Here is an 18,444-nt window from a genome sequence, read left to right as displayed (position 1 = left end):
AGATACTTAATGAGTAGATAAATTCAGATCACTCAGAATTTTCTGTCATGAAATAGGAGAAAATTGTTTGTAAAGACTGTCTTGAATACTATTCTGCAGAGGTTGGAATGCAAAGATTTTTAATTTGAGTAACAGGAGGAAAGCTGTGGTTGAGGAAACCTGGCTGAGAATAGTATTTTGAGTACATTGACTAGAGACACAGAAGCTAATGACAGAGACTGTTAAAATAATCCAGGTATTAACTGGAGGGAAAGAATAGTGAAAACATAATGAAAATGGATACATGGTTGAAGAGATGAACCCTCAAAAGGAACCCAGAAAGCAGTACCATTTACAATAGCACCAAGAAAGATGAAATATTTAGGAAAAAATAATCTAACAAAATATGTGCAGGACCCACATCCTGAAAACTACAGGACACTGATGAAAGAAATCAAAGACCAAAATAAACAGAGAGATAAACCATATTCATTTACTGGAAGGCTCAATATTGTTACGATGTCAGTTTCCCCCAAATTGATCTATAGATGTGATACATTCCCAATCAATATCCCAGCAGGATTTTTTGTAGATATTAACAAACCTGATTTAAAAAAATTTTTGAAAAGCAAAAACCTCAGAGAAAACTAGAATAACCAGCATAATTTTGAAAAATAAAAAGAAAGCTGAAGGACTACATGATTTCAAGAATCATGAAGTAATCATGATTACTGTACTATAAAGCTGCAGTAATCATGACAGATGGTATTGGCAAAAAGACAGACACATAGATCAATGCCACAGAAAGAAAGAGCCCAGAAATAGATATACATATACATTGTCAACTTGGTCAAGTGGTTTTTGCCAAAGTAAAAAGACAACTTGGTGGGGAAAAAAAAGCCTTTTCCAACAAATCGTTCTGGGACAATTGAATCTCCACATGTAAAAAATATGAACTTCAACTCATACCTTGCATATATACAAAAATTCAGTTAAAATGGATTATGGACTTAAATATATAAAGTCCAAAACTATAAAACTAAAACTTCTAGATGAAAACATAGGAGAAAATATTTATTGCCTTGGTTAGGCAAAGCTTTCTTAGATACATCACCAAAAGCACAATCCACAAAAGAAAAAATTAATAAATCAGACTTCATCAAAATTTAAAACTTCTGTAAAAGATACCCTTAAGAGAATAAAAAGAAAAGCCACAGACTAGAAGAAAATATTTGCAAATTACATATTCACAAAGGACTTTATCAAGTATCTATAAAGAACTCTCAAAACTAAACAATAAGAAAATAACTTATTTTTTTTGAATGAGAAAAAGATTGGAACTGACATTTCACAAAAGAAGATAACAGGTTGGCACATAAGCACATGAAAAGATGCTCAACATCATTAGCCATTAGAAAAATACAAATTTAAACCATCATGGGATACCATTAAAAACCTATGAGAATGACTAAAATTAAAATGACTGAGAATACCAAGTGATGTAGAACATAGAGAACAACTGGAACTCTCCTACTTTTCTGGTGGGAACGCAAAGTGGTGCAGTCATTTTGGAAAAAGGCTTGGCAGTTTCTTATACCACTGAACATATGCTTGCCACATGATTCAGCAATTCCATCCATAAGAGAAATGAAAACTCATGTGTATACAAATACCTTGTACATGAATGTTTATAGTGTCTGTGTTCATAACCACACACAGAAAAAAACTGGAATGACCCCAAATACCCTTCAACTGGTAAATAGATAAACTGAGGTTCACCACACAACTGGATATTACTCAACAAGAGAAATGAAAAAATTTTGATAGATGAAGCAACAGAGATGACATGAATGTAGTATGCTAAGGAAAAGTCAGACTCAAAAGCTACATACTGTATGATTCAATTTAATGACATTCTAGAAAGGGCAAAATTTTAGGAACTGAAAATAGATCAGTGGCTGCCAGGAGATTAGAGTGGGAGCAGGGGTTAATTACAAAGGGGTAATGCAAAAAAATCTGGAGAGGTAATGGAACATTTCTGTATCTGGATTGTGGTGGTTATTACACAACTACATGCCAAAACTGTACGTCTAAACCTATAGACCTACAAGCCAAAAAGAGTTCATTTTCCTGCATGTACATTTTTTTTAAGTGAGTAAAATAAAAGTAAAACAGAAAAAAAAAATCAAGGTATTTGAGCTGGTGTGGCTAAAAGGAAAAGATTAAAACGGTAAATACTAGAGAAGACCTCAAAGAAGTAGAAAGAAAACCAAAAATATGTAGAGTCAGGGAGGGAAAGGAAAAGAGACTTTCTAGAAGCAGATGATGGTAAACATAGTCAATGTTAAAGAAAGTTATTGTTGATTTTAGAAAGAGCAGTTTGAGCAAAAGAGTTACCCCATTTAGCAACTACTTTATTCTTTCTTAGGTCAGCAACACATTAGTTTGACATTTAACTAACTACTCTTGTAAGGGGTCTGGTAATGATAAGAAAAGAGAAGGGTAGTTACTAGATGAGGCTTCAGGTTCAAGAGACAGAGTTTTAAAGATGGGGGTAGGGACTTCCCTGGTGGCACAGTGGTTAAGAATCCGTCTGTCAATGCAGGGGACACAGGTTCGATCCCTGGTCCAGGAAGATCCCACATGCCACGGAGCAACTAAGCCTGTGCACCATAGAGCCCGCGAGCCACAACTACTGAGCCCGCGTGCCACAACTACTGAAGCCCACACGCCTAGAGCCCGTGCTCCACAACAAAGAGAAGCCAGCACAATGAGAAGCCCGCGCACTGCAACAAAGAGTAGCCCCTGCTCGCCGCCACTAGAGAAAGCCCTCACGCAGCAATGAAAACCCAACACAGCCAAATAAATAAATTAATTAATTTTAAAAAAGAAATTAAAACAGTAAACTGATTTTTTAAAAATTAGAAAAAAATAAAGATGGGGATAGACTTAGGAATATAAGATGCAGGGGCAAAAAATTCACAGAGGAAGAGGAGATTGTAGGTGTTGATGGGAGGGAGGACATGGCCCCTCTAGAGATGGGAAGAGAGGTTAGCCTTGAAGGAAGGGGAGTGGCCTCTCCTCCCTGAGTCAGAGGGCAAGGCCAGAGATAAGACAGCGAAACCAAGACACTGAGGGACAAAGGACTGGATCCTGGAGTGAGTATCCCAGATGGCTCTGCACTTCATTCTTTCTCTCTAGTGGTGATGAGTCTTCATACAGCTTATTCCTTCCTGTGGTAACTTCAAAACGGCTGGTGGGAGGTTTTGTTTTTGTTTTGTAGTTTTGAATACTGTCTTGGGCAAGCTTACCCCACTCAGTGGTGTATCCAGGAAAGTGTTAAACTAGTGCCCCCTTGTGGCCTCAGGGAAGAATGGGGCCCATTGTACATTTGCAAACACAAACCCCTCGACTCACCAGGCTCTGTAAGAGGCATATGGAGGTGCTATTACATACATCAACCTTTGCTTCTCTCTAACCTAACCAAGGTTTAGTCAAGTGTCGCCTTGAATAAATAGTCAGGGATAATGTGCAAGGAGAAATGTTAATACTGAGTTAAAAAAATGTTTGAATGAATTCTACTTCCAGATGTGTTCAAGTACATTTATAGCTTTCATTCAGGCAAGACTTGTGAGTATATAACTTTTGGCATCAACAGAAAAAGGAGAGTAAAAATGGTTCTGAAATTGTTCTGACGATTACTAAGCTCTTACTTAATGAGTGTCATTCATAAATCTATTGGTAAGACTATGGACCAATGACTGAAGCAGTGGAAACCACTTTGCCATGGTGTTTGGAATGGGAGACTTAGGATATAGATGTTCAACATCAGCAAACTCAAGGCAATTTTTCACAAAGAGGCCTAAGAAGTGATCAAGTTTGACATATGTCATAGCATGTTTGCCAATTAAATAAAAACCCTACAGAGACACACATAGTGCTTTAACTGCAAAAATAACACCTACACTCAGAAGTCCAGCAAGAATCCTCATGACTCCCATTACCTCTAATTGGAATGAAACAGCAAAATCCCTGGCCTCCACGAGGCATATTCATTTCACAGCTGACATTTGGTTTTTTTCCCAGCTGATGTTTAAAATTATCACACAGGCAGAAAAATGTTTTAGGACTCTGTTTAGTTCAATGTTCTAGCCTTGATTTGTAGGATTACATTCAGAGGCCAGGCTGAGCCCTTTCTCCACACTCCTTTAGAGCCATATGGCAAAACGAAAATAGAATTAGGTCATCGTAACTTTTTCTTCTAAGCCATCTTGTAAATGAGAAAGTGCTGTGGTAAAGCAGAGAGAAGTGTGAATTTCCACACTCATAACCAGTAAATAAGGAAATAAATTACTTTATGGTTTCCATCCTTAAATGGAAACAAAATGGCTTCACCTTTGACTCATGACAATTTTGTCCATTTCATCCAAGCTGTTCCCAGAGGCCAAGCACTTCCAGATCTGGAAATGATTCAATATGGCAAAAGTGAGCGGCAGGATGTGCCCAAATGTTTATACGCAGGTTGACTGTAAAAGGCTGATAAGCTGAAAGCTGAAATTTATAACAGCTTCAGAGGTACTATGGTTTTTATTTCTCAAATTGGCCTGGTTGGGGATTAATAAATCTGTTGAGAAGTACCATGGGGAATTCCTTCCCTGGTTGTTTGAATGGTGAAGAAGAATTAAAGTAACATGGCTGTTGGCTGAAATGGTATTTGGTGACTGCCCTGAGTCAAACAACAGAAAACACCTGAATAAAAACTAAAAAAAATGCAGCAAATTACCCTAGGTATCTGGCCTGTCCAACAGCCAAATACATAAAAGTATACACACAATAACTTGCTTGTAATATTGCTCTCAGGATCCACTGGAATTTTCTATGGAGACATTACTTTATAATAAGGTCTATTTTAGATAAAACCAACCTGAAGAATGGAATCACCCCAAGAGCAGTGTTAAATCAGAAATAGAAAGGAATTGATATAGACATAAATTTAGAAACTGGCCTTAGGGAGGATCTATGTGAGCAAACGAATTTCCCAAGTTTTGGAACACAGAAAAGGGCAAGCAGAAGGTCAAGAGAGATGATTGGCAGATACAGATCTACCATCATGCTCGTCTTTATCACCACCTGACATTATATACTTATTTAGCGTCTGTCCTCCCGACCCCACCCCTATATGGAAGCTCTTTAAGAGCAGGTGTTTGTATTTTTGAAGTCCCAAAGCCTAGATCGTTACTTATAATGCAGTAGGTAGTCTAAGGGAAACGCACAGAGCTGGTGAATGAGGCGGAGAAAAATACAAAGAAAAGATATGAGAACCAGGAGAAAAACCGTGGGAAGAGTCACAAGAAATAGGTTGCTCACTGCTGCAGTCAGATGAAGCTGAAAGGTACAGATGCAAAAAAATCTCAGAAAGGACTATATACTAGGATAATGCATTGGAGAGAGGTTTAGTGGAGTTGGGAGCAAGCAGGCCATGTCACAAGTGGTATAGCAAGGCTCCTACTGAAAAATGAGTCTCTTTTCAGTTAAGACAAAGCATTTGTTAATTGCAGTGAAAAAAAGCAAGGGGCATAACAGAATATTAGAAGCTATAAACTTAGATATATTTCTCACATGGTCACCTTTCCCCTTCGTTATGTGCTTTTTAAGACGGCAACATAAATGTGTGATGGAATATAGGACAAAATTTCTGATCAATTATTTGGAAAAGTTTCCAAAATTAAGATTGCTTATGGAAATCAGGATTGAAATGTATTTCGAGTACACAATGTGATATCCTTTTGCAGCACACTGAATTTCCTATTTTGATCAAGTTAATATTAACATAGCTTTGTTGTTTGCAAGTATTCATGTTGAGGGCAGAAAAAGTGACCCCAGAGGCTACTATGATTCAGGGAAAGCAACTTGAGATATAAATGTGTTCTGAGTACATACAATGAGCCACCTAATGTTTCTGAGTTATCATTACTGTTCAAGGGCAGCCAGCCAGAGGAAATGTGTGTACTGGAATTCTATGGGGGTCTGGCTTGAGCTTGAGACTATTTAACTTTTTAATCAATGACACATAAAATCTAATTGAAAAGGTTGCCATCAAGTATATGGATGACTAAATGAGGCTACTATGGTGCTATAAAGAACCAAATTAAGAATAGCAAAGCAACCTTGTTAAATTGTCAAAGAGAAGAGGAGGACCTATGTGAACAAGACAGGATGGAAAGTTAAGTTACGATTTGATAAGAATCAAAAAAGAAGGAGGAAAGAGTAGGAGAGGGGGTAAGAAGGATCTATTCCGTGCAAACTGGACAGAAAAAGATCTAATGGTCACAGTGATGTGCAAAATAAATACTAATCAAGAATGGAAAAAGTGTCATATGCTTTTATGAAAACAGCTCTTATCATTCATACATGAATAGGGACATGGGGGTGGAGGGAGGACATATATGAGTTGTTTTCTCTGTTTTCTTAAAATTCAGATTAACAGAGATTGAAGTCAACCCACCATAGCAAGCTGCCTTTTCCACTCAAGCCCACCCCATTAGGTAGCTGAGATCTGCTAGTGTGAGGCCATCTTTTCCCAGATAGGTTTTCCCGCAGTTCCCGCTTCCTCCAGGGAATGGTGGCCACTGGTCTTGAGCATTCTCTTCCTAATCTCACAGTTACATGAGAGTAAAAATGTAGTGAGAAGGAGCTGCCCCATGAGGAGAGCAGCCCTTAGCCGTCTGGGGAACTCTGGTCCAGCTGCTTCACTAACAACACCTGGAAATTAGTGGCCACCCCGTGCAGCTGAAACAGTTACCCTGCTACTCACCAAAGCACACTCAAAGCGTAGCTCCCTCCAACATCATGGCCAACACCCCCTAGTCACTGTGGCCTCCTGCCCGTCATCACTAGTAAGAGATGGGAGCTGACTGATCATGCAGGGAATGAGCTGGGACACAGGGGCCTGGAACACACACACAGGTCACTGGAGTTTCAACTGCAACTTCAGTGTGTAGGGGACCAACTTGGAAAATACTCAGAAACAGTGTTTTTTTTGTTGTTTTTTAATGGTATTATGAGTTCAGGAACCTGATCTGGAGAGGAAAAGAAAAATGTACTGTATATACTAAATGAATAGAAGAGAATCCCGACTGGGGAGTTGATTCAGGGGATTCTGTTTGTGATGGTTAGCAGCTGTTTTATGTGCACTTGAGAATGGTTCAAGAGCCCTGCTCTGCAGCATGATAGATTGAAGTTAGATGTTAAGACCTGCCTAAATGATTCATTTACAAAGATAATGAATTTCACTGTAAACAGAGGAGACACAGCATTTTGGAATATTCGAAATCAATTACAATAAAGGTATATGAAGGTATATGAATTTTGAACTATCCTCAACTTCTGGGGAAGCATGTGTACTTTAAGGGAAAAAAATAGTCTTCAAAGAAAGCTCAAGTATCCAGGGCCATTGAGTCATCTGGCCTAGAATATTATCTTGTTTTCTTCATTTTCCAGATTTTCTCTCTTGAGCTCTGGAGCCATGTTTAAAATAGGGTCATAATTAAAGTTAAAGAAAACTATTTTAGAGTCAAAGGAAAGGGGCTTGGAGATGGTTGCGTAGGGATGGGTTGACCTTTTCTAGAAAGGGAGGCATGGCAGTGTTGGGGTCAGGCAACCAGATTAGTGACTTTTGACCCCAGATTAGTGACTTAACTAGCTCTGCAACCCTGAATTAACCTTCCTGAGCCTAACATTTTTATCACACGTAAAATAGGGATGATGATATCTACTGTGCAGTGATGTTAATAGGATTAGCACTGATTAAAATAAACACCTAACATACAATTGGTACTCAAGTCGTACTCATGGTTATATCAGTCCCTTCACATTCTCCACCCAGTTATGTTATACCGTATTGCATTGTATATATTGTGATGTTTACCTCTGTAAACGGGGTATGCAAGCACCCAACTAAATCTGATCTGCAATTTAAATTTCAGATGATAACATTCTTTTTAGTATAAGTATATCCTACGCAAAAGCCCAGGAGCAGATGGCTGCACAGGTGAATTCTATCAAACATTTAGAGAAGAGTTAACACCCATGCTTCTCAAACTCTTCCAAAATATAGCAGAGGGAGGAACACTCCCAAACTCATTCGACAAGGACCATCACCCTGATACCAAAACCAGACAAAGATGTCACAAAGAAAGAAAACTACAGGCCAATATCACTGACGAACACAGATGCAAAAATCCTCAACAAAATACTAGCTAACAGAATCCAACAGCACATGAAAAGGATCATACACCATGATCAAGTGGGGTTTATCCCAGGAATGCAAGGATTCTTCAACATATGCAAATCAATCAATGTGATAAACCATATTAACAAATTGAAGGAGAAAAACCATATGATCATCTCAACAGATGCAGAAAAAGCTCTCAACAAAATTCAACACCCATTTATGATAAAAACCCTCCAGAAAGTGGGCACAGAGGGAACTTACCTCAACATAATAAAGGCCATATATGGCAAACCCACAGCCAACATCATACTCAATGGTGAAAAACTGAAACCATTTCAACTAAGATAAGGAGCAAGACAAGGTTGCCCACTCTCACCACTATTATTCAACATAGTTTTGGAAGTTTTAGCCACAGCAGTCAGAAGAAAAAGAAATAAAAGGAATCAAAATAGGAAAAGAAGAAGTAAAGCTGTCACTGTTTGCAGATGACATGATACTATACATAGGAAATCCTAAAGATGCTACCAGAAAACTACTAGAGCTAATCAATGAATTTGGTAAAGTAGCAGGATACAAAATTAATGCACAGAAATCTCTTGCATTCCTATAAACTAATGATGAAAAATATGAAAGAGAAATTAAGGAAACACTCCCATTTACCATGGCAACAAAAAGAATAAAATACCTAGGAATAAACCTACCTAAGAAGACAAAAGACCTGTATGCAGAAAACTATAAGACACTGATGAAAGAAATTAAAGTTGATACAAACAGATGGAGAGATATACCATGTTCTTGGATTGGAAGAATCAACATTGTGAAAATGACTCTACTACCCAAAGCAATCAACAGATTCAATGTAATCCCTATCAAACTACCAATGGCATTTTTTCACAGAACTAGAACAAAAAATTTCACAATTTGTATGGAAACACAAAAGACCCCGAATAGCCAAAGCAACCTTGAGAAAGAAAAACGGAGCTGCAGGAATCAGGCTCCCTGACTTCAGACTACACTACAAAGCTACAGTAATCACGACAGTATGGTACTGGCACAAAAACAGAAATACAGATCCATGGAACAGGATAGAAAGCCCAGAGGTAAACCCATGCACATATGGTCACCTTATTTTTGATAAAGGAGGTAAGCATATACAATGGAGAAAAGACAATCTCTTCAATAAGTGGTGCTGGGAAAACTGGAGAGCTACATGTAAAAGAATGAAATTAGAACACTCCCTAACACCATACACAAAAATAAACTCAAAATGGATTAAAGATCTAAATGGAAGGCCAGCCACTATAAAACTCTTGGAGGAAAACACAGGCAGAACACTCTATGACATAAATCACAGCAAGATCCTTTGTGACCCACCTCCTAGAGAAATGGAAATAAAAACAAAAATAAACAGATGGGACCTAATGAAACTTAAAACCTTTTGCACAGCAAAGGAAACCATAAACAAGATGAAAAGACAACCATCAGAATGGGAGAAAATATTTGCAAATGAAGCAACTGACAAAGGATTAATCTCCAAAATTTACAAGCAGCTCATTCAGCTCAATATTAAAAAAACAAACAAACCAATCCAAAAATGGGCAGAAGACCTAATAGACATTTCTCCAAAGAAGATATACAGATTGCCAACAAACACATGAAAGGATGCTCAACATCACTAATCATTAGAGAAATGCAAATCCAAACTACAATGAGGTATCATCTCACACCAGTCAGAATGGCCATCATCAAAAAAATCTACAAACAATAAATGCTGGATAGGGTGTGGAGAAAAGGGAACTCTCTTGCACTGTTGGTGGGAATGTAAATTGATAGAGCCAGTATGGAGAACAATATGGAGGTTCCTTAAAAAACTAAAAATAGAACTACCATACGACCCAGCAATCCCACTACTGGGCGTATACCCTGAGAAAACCATAATCCAAAAAGAGTCATGTACCACAATTTCATTGTAGCACTATTTACAACAGGCAGGACATGGAAGCAACCTAAGTGTCCATTGACAGATGAATGGGTAAAGAAGATGTGGCACATATATATAATGGAATATTAGCCATAAAAAGAAATGAAACTGAGTTATTTGTAGTGAGGTGGATGGACCTAGAGTCTGTCATACAGAGTGAAGTCAGAAAGAGAAAAAAAAACCCATATGCTAACACATATATATGGAATCTAAAAGAAAAAAAAATGGTTCTGAAAAACCTAGGGGCAGGACAGGAATAAAAACGCAGACTTAGAGAATGGACTTGAGGATACGGGGAGTGGGAAGGGTAAGCTGGGACGAAGTGAGAGAGTGGCATGGACATATATACACTACCCAATGTAAAATAGATAGCTAGTGGGAAGCAGCCACATAGCACAGGGAGATCAGCTCGGTGGTTTGTGACCACCTAGAGGGGTGGGATAGGGAGGGTGGGAGGGAGGGAGACGCACGAGGGAGGGGATACGGGATATATGTATACATATAGCTGAGTCACTTTGTAATAAAGCAGAAACTAACACACCATTGTAAAGCAATTATACTCCAATAAAGATGTTTAAAAAAAAAGTATATCCTATGCAATTTGGAGAACATACTTACACTAAAAAATTATTTGTTACTTATTTGAAATTCAAATTTAGCTAAGTACCTGGCATTTTTATTTTCTAAATCTGGCAAGTCTGCCTACTCAGCATTTATTCCCTATGTATCCCTTTCTAACAGCATGTCGATTTTCATTCTGGTAATGAACCCTCCCCTACAACAGTTGACTCCACTTGACCCCCCAGATAGGCTCTACATGGTTTAAGCTAATAAACACTTTTCATCCTCCTAGCCAAAGTAACTGGTTATTTGGTAGGCATGTGATCTAAGTCACAGTGAATTTAGGCACTCTTGTTTGTAACACAAAATTAGAAGTACTTGCTCTCTCTTAGGTATAAACAAGATGTAAGAACTCACCACATTGTTGGTAACCATTTGGCTACCATGCAAGAAGCTGATCCATGGAAGAAGCAAAGCCAAGGTTACAGCTGGGGAATTGCCATCCCTGGGGTTAGGAATGGGATCAGTTTCCCTTGAGGCACATGGCTGTGTGGGGAAGAGATGGACACCTGAACAAAACCTTTTTTCTTTGGAATAATTGATGCATCATAGGAAGAGTATGCACCACAGGGTAAAAAATGAAACTAAGAAAAAGTGTGTTCTTCTATGAGTTAGAATGCTTTAGTTGTAAGCAGTAGAAAAACCTAACTCAGACAGGTGTAAACAATAAAGGGAATTTATAGGTCTTGTAACATAAAATCCCAAGGGTAGGTGAGCTTCGGGGAAGCTATTTATTTAACAGTGAGTTACGGCAACAAAGAGAAAAGGGGGAGGGGGCTTGTTCTTTTTTTAAAAGTTAGCCACTGCTTCTATTTTTATAATTCCATGATTTTATGATGATTTGGTAAACACAAAATGCAGCTGTACTCATCAGTTTTCCAAATTAATATTTATATAACTTGATGCAGTACTGGGGCCAAATTTTTAGAACTTTACAAACATTTCATTGCACTTCAGTCTTATCTGTTTAGAAACGCAAGCATTTTCCTATACACATCCCAGAATTACTTCTGCCAATTCAAGATTTCATGATAAGTTTACATAAGTTTGCATTTGTAAGCTTCATTTCCTGATTCCTTGATTTGTGCCCTTGCAAATTATAATTCTGTGCATGTTCAGTAGAATTACGAAGACAATCAAAAAGTCTAGCCTATAATGGTCCTTACCGCCTGAATTTATATCTCAGATTTTTTATAATACTTTTCCCACAGCTGATTTTAATAAAATCTATAATAATTATTATGAAAATAAAGAGTATGTGACAAGGAATCTTCCTTTCAACCCAGCAATCATGTTATACACATTTGTGTCTAGCACCAGGATATTCTTATACACATGAACTACTAATATACATGTAATAGAAGATCTTTGATCCAGGAGTCTGAATACTGGAAACATCCAAACAGCGGAATATTTCTGAAATATTTTTTAAATGACCATCCATTTTTAAAATTATGTATTGAAATACTTGAAAATAATATAGCCAGGTATCTTCCAAGGAGCTGCAACGATAGGTCAGTGTTGCTCTGTGGCCTAATGGATACCAGGGTGGCAATAGGAGTAAGGTTCTCACATGGTAGGCTTGTGGGTACCATACTAACTGCCTTAGCTCTCAGCTGGTGCATAGTTCAGAAAGCAACAACTACTTTAAAGTGTTATTTTCAATCATGCAAATATGTGTTATATAAATCATTCCTTAATTAGTATAATGGAAAGAAATACCCCAAGAATGCATCTAGCGGAATAATCTTTTCCTAATTGCTGGGCTCCACTGGAGTTAAGACATCTCAGCTCCAGAAATAAGATTTCAGACCATCCCAGTGAATTCTTCCCTACTAGAAATACCATTTTATTAATAATGAAAATAAGAATGGCTCATATTTATCGAGCTATTATTATGTCAGGAGCTGAACTAAGAGTCTGCCATTCACAGCCCTGTGCCCATTTTGTGGATGAGCATTTTGCTAAGTCCAGAGTAATGATGGACCACTTTGCCCAAGTTTCTGTAATACCAGAGCTAACAAGGACATAGATCATTCTGGGTCATGCTGGAGATTGTAGGCAGTAGGCTACACCCTTAATACTAGAGTTCTGTGAGACAGGCACTAGTGTTCCCATTCTGTAGAAGAGAGAAGGTGGTCATTTGTCAAACTCACATAGCTGATAAATGGAAAGCCTGGATTTAAATTCAGACTTCTGAACTCAACTCCACTGCTCTTTCTACTAAATACCTGCTACAGTCCCATTCAAATACCTTATCAGTTTTTATTAATTTAGTATAAAATGTTTAGGAATGCAGATGACCTCTCCCTTAACAAGAAGAAATGTTCCATGACAGAGCTAAGACGAGCTAAGGAAATTTTGTGGTATAATTGATTTGGAAGTGTAAATTTTCAAGAGAATCTTCAGCCTCAAAACAACTCCTTTTTAGTCAGCATAAGCTAAGGTAGCTTAATCCAAGCAATAATGTTCTAAACCCATATATTTCTTCTACCCATAAGACAAATAAATAAAACCTCACAAACAACACTAACTTTAAGAGAAATGTTTTCCTCACCATGCATTCAAACAGCATGTACAAGCTCTATTATTGGCATTGCTGAGAAACTGGTTCTTTTATGTCATTCAAATGGCACTATATTCTTCCCTTCAGGGTCTGGCTAAAACTCAAAAAACAACAAACTACAAATTAAGACCTCCCTTTTCAAATTATCCTTTTGTTCTGTCCAAGTCAGAGAAATTGGTATTCCAGCAGAAAGCTGCTGCTTTAAGCAGAACAGCCTTTAATATGGAAAGATTCCTCCTTAGATTGCTAAAAGTTTTGCAATTCTACTCTTAGTCATCTTTCTTATTATAATCTACCATCAAGAAATCTCTCTTTCACAGTGAGGTCAGGAGAAGTATATGGAATATTCTAAAGGTCAGGTTGTCCATTTCACTCTCTGTTCCCCGCAAGGAGTGGACCAGACATGGCAGTGGCGCTTGTCACCCTGCCCATGTGGGGCAGGTTCCGGAGCCTAACTACACGGGATTCAATGTTTATGTGCATAAATGCTTGCGCACATATGTGTGCAGGTGTGTTTTGACCTTTTCCCACCTGCCACCTTGGAAAAGATCACTTGCCCTTTTAAGCCTCAGTCTCAACAATACAACAAAGGCATTGGAGTAGATCAGCTACTCTCAAAGAATGGTCTGGTAGCATCTGAGGGTTCCCAAGACCGTTTCAGGCAGTCCTCATGGTCAAAACTATTTTCATGATGACACTAAACGTATTATTTTCCTTTTTCACTCACATGCTTTCACCAGTGGACAGTGGAGTTTTCCAGAGGCTCCGTGACATGTGATGATGTCATCAATCTGAAAATGGGCTTATGTAACCTTGTGTTTTAAAATCATTTTTAGTCTTAAATATCTAATACTATAAATATCAATAAATATAACACATAAAATCTAATAGGGCTCCCAATAGTTTTGAGTTAAAAGGAGTCTTAAGATCAAAAAGTTTGAAAATTGCTGGACCAGATCATCTCTCCCTCAGCAGTTTCTAACTGCTTGTGCTAGGGTTAAAATGCCTTTTTTGTTTTTTAAAGGTGATGATGGTAGATTTTAAATACTTTTAAAAAGATCCTACTTGGTAAGAGAGAAAGTGTTACCCTCTGTACGTGCCTCCATTAAAAAAATTATTATGCTACTAGTTTATACATAGGCAGCCCTATGAACCCTTCTTGTGACCTCCTATGATTCAGCGTAAAACATTAATTTCCGTGTGGATTATCACCCAAATAGGTATTGATGGTGTTCTATGAAACTGTCCTTAGGCCCTCAGAGCATTTGTACAGTTTGTACTTGGTTGAAAACCTAATTAATAAGGACACACTTATCCATTACCAATCCCCTAATGTCATGTTCTACCCTGTTTTGTCTTTACCTGGGCTTTCCTAGATTTCCCACCATTGCTTTCAAGTCAGATCCTGAGACTTGAGCCAAAAGCTCATTCCTCAAACATGATTTTAAGGTGTGAGGAAGAAGAATTGATCGATGTAAACTCTTCCAGTAGGTGTGTAAAAAATGCCTCCTGGACATCTCTGAGAGGAAAATTCCCAACTCAAACAATAGCTCTCTTTGCAACACTATACGTCTTTGATGGATTACTTCTGGATGAGTTACAAAACTGAAAGTTCAATTTTCAATTTTAAATAGGAACTTTTATGCTTCATTTAAAGAATTGCAACTCAGGATAATATCAATGAATATTTTCTTTCCCAAACCAATTATATGGTAAAACAGGATTATCATGTTCATTTAATCTGTATAAAGTCCATAGCATTAAATGATAGGTCAGCTAATTAATTGCTTCCAAAGCACTTTGGTAGTGCTGAAGAATGCTTTTTTTTTTTTTTTTTACTCTCAGCCTCCCTCTTTAATTGGCTTTCCATTACATGGTGCTTTTCTCTTGATTTTTTTTTTTTTCCTCTTGATCTTTTAAAAGTACTTCTTTTTATTCTTCTCTATTATCTCATCTTTTTTCCTCCTTGTTGGACTGAAGTGACAAGGAGCCTTGAATTCATGATGAAAGAAAATGTAATTGAGCCTAGCGAACTAACCACGGGAAAATCTGAGTTCAAACTCTGGCACCATATCACCTTTATTATCAAACCCTGGAGTTTCATAATCGGGAAAATGTATATTGTTATAATACTTCATGGAGATGTTGTAAAGATTACTGAGTACATTTCCTTTAGCATCACTAGTCTAAAGAGTGAGGCAGAGATAAATGCTTTTCCAAATGCATTCCACTTGTGTGAGGGCACAAGATCTTGGAAGCAACTCTCTCCACAAATGTCAATCAAGACAATAGCAGTAGAAACAAGGTGATTAGAAGTATGTTTTTTTCACTTGTAGGAAGTTGTAATTAGCTTAATTTCTTTTGGAGGGAATCTGAGGGACCTGTCTGTTGCCTGGGAAGTAAGTAGAACCTGTTCTTGCTGTGAAATCAATTTCATTCTGGTATGGGTTTCAAAGGTAGGTGAAAGGATCAGGGAGCAGGTCTCAGATCTGAATGCCCACGAACACTGACCCCTTGCCTTTTTTTTTTTTTTAATTTATTTATTTTATTTATTTATTTTTGGCTGTGTTGGGTCTCCGTTGCTGCACGCAGGCTTTCTCTAGTTGCAGCGAGTGGGGGTCTACTCTTCATTGTGGTGTGTGGGCCTCTCATTGCAGTGGCTTCTCTTCTTGCAGAGCATGGGCTCTAGGCACGCAGGCTTCAGTCGTTATGGCTCGCGGGCTCCAGAGCGCAGACTCAGTAGTCGCGGCGCATGGCCTTAGTTGCTCCGCGGCATGCGGGATCTTCCAGGACTAGGGATTGAACCCGTGTCCCCTGCACTGGCAGGTGGATTCTTAACCACTGCGCCACCAGGGAAGCCCTGACCCCTTGTCTTTTCATCTGCTCTCTGGGAAATTGCTAGCTAATGATTTTCAGTGCAGAATCCCTTCGATCACTGCAAAGTTCTATTATGCTCCCATGGAAGAACCTTCACAATGGTGACATCTCTGTCTACAGCAGGGCTTCTTGGCACTGGCACTGGCACTATTGACATTTGGGGGTGGATAATCCTTTGTTTGGGAGTGGGAAGCTGTCCTGTACATTGCAGGATGTTTAACAGCAATCCTGGCCTCTACCCTTTAGATGCCAGTGGTGACAATCAAGAACATCTCCAGACATTGCCAAATATTCCCTAGAAGGAAAAATCACCCTCAGTTGAGAACTGCTAGTCTATAGAGTCATAGAATGTCAGAATTAGAAAAAAATGTTCATATCATATAATTCTTTTTTCCCCAAAATTGTAGCTCATTTATCACTTGTGGTATACTTGATGATTTTAGGTAGAAAGCAGCATTAAATGGCATTGAATCTCACAGTGAAGAGTAATCACCTTTGCAGTTCTCTCAGATGTTCTCTTCAATCAAGGAGAAAGTCTCTGTTTAGCAGTAGTGCCTCTTCAACACCTCCCCAGTGTTTGCATATGGTAGCTGCCAAAGCCAGTGGGACCTCAGGTGCACAGCCCTCAGCAGACATTATCTAGATACTATTTAGTAACATTGTTTTCCTTTTATGGTATTTATTTAGTATGGTTATCTTGTTTATGATAAGTGGCACTGGTTCTCCATTTGCCCTACTGATGTAAAAGTTTCTTTTAAAATTAATGTATTTGGTACTCACATTGGAAAACATTTACCTTTCACTCGGCAATTCCACTCCTAGGTATTTACCCCACAGAAACGTGGATTTATATTCACCAAAAGACATGGGAAGAATGTTCTAACAATCCTGTTTATAATAGTCCCAAATTGGGTATTATCCAGATGCCCATCCACAATAAACCATGGATGCTCACACAGTGGAACTTACACAGCAAGAAGAATGAACCAAGACTACAGCAATGTAGGTGAATCTCACAAACAAAATATTGAGTGAAGGAAGCCAGACCAGGCAAAATCAACCTATTTGGTTAGAAGTCAGGATAATAGTTACCCTTATGGAATAGTGACTGCACGGGGCATGAAGGAGCTTCTGGGTGCTGGTGATATTATTCTGCTTCTTCATCTGGTAGCATGGATGTGTTCTGTATGTAAAAGTTCATCTAGCATATAATTATGATTTATATATATATAGTAAACTTCAATAAAATTTCAAAATTAAAATAAAAAGATAAGTAAAATAGTAAGCAGACTGAGAGACAAATATTAAGCAGTATTCAATAAATAACTGTGCCCATCATACATCAAATAAAGGAACACGATTGTACATCTAGTTTGTAAATGACTGAAAGTGGGGAAATCCTGGCTTCATACAACCCTGTGGTGTTGAAGACAGGACACTAGGTCCAGGAAAAGGAGTGACCTCCCCAGAGTCCCCAGGCAATGAGTAGATGGTGACTCTGCAACTAGAATCAAAGTGTTAACTCCCAGTTCAGTGCCTTCTGTGATAAAACAGGCAGGTTTCCTACAACCTGGCCTCAACCCTCAGTTTCTGGCCTCCCCTTATTCCTGCCTCCTCATTCAGCCACTTGCTGTGGTCACACCAGCACTCTGGAGTTGACAAGTCGGAAACTTAGTGATATGAGGCCCTTTACCGTTTTTGCCCAGTTTCTCCAGAACATCCAGGTACCCACAGAGCTGAGACAGGCAAGGGACCCCTTCCCTCTGCCTGGGGCAGTCCCCTTGTCTTTCCCTGTTGGTTGAAATGAAGGAACAAAGCAAACTGAGAGAACTCCCAACCATGCTTATTCTCATTATCTTCGTAGAAACCACACTGGCAATTTCTAAAGCTTGACGTTATTTTCAAATCATTTCAAAGCATTTCCCAGTACCATTGTTTAACATGAAAGCAAAATGTCTAACACTGATCATGAAAAGGGAGGAGGAAAGAGTAAAGACACCCTCTTCTTTCTTGGAAAAAACATAAATTTGAAAAGATCCTCTGCAGGCCCATGCAGGGTAGCACTTTTCTCCACTGTCCTTTGTGCCTTCTAAGAACACTGCTCTTGAGTTCAGAACCGCTGTGGTAAGGTGGAAAGGACGCTGGGTTTGGTGCAGCAGGCTTTGAGGGAGGCCATTCATCTCAGAG

This window comes from Balaenoptera musculus, chromosome 17, assembly GCF_009873245.2.
Source record: "Balaenoptera musculus isolate JJ_BM4_2016_0621 chromosome 17, mBalMus1.pri.v3, whole genome shotgun sequence".
NCBI lineage: Eukaryota > Metazoa > Chordata > Mammalia > Artiodactyla > Balaenopteridae > Balaenoptera > Balaenoptera musculus.
Note: the sequence above shows the minus strand (reverse complement) of the source record.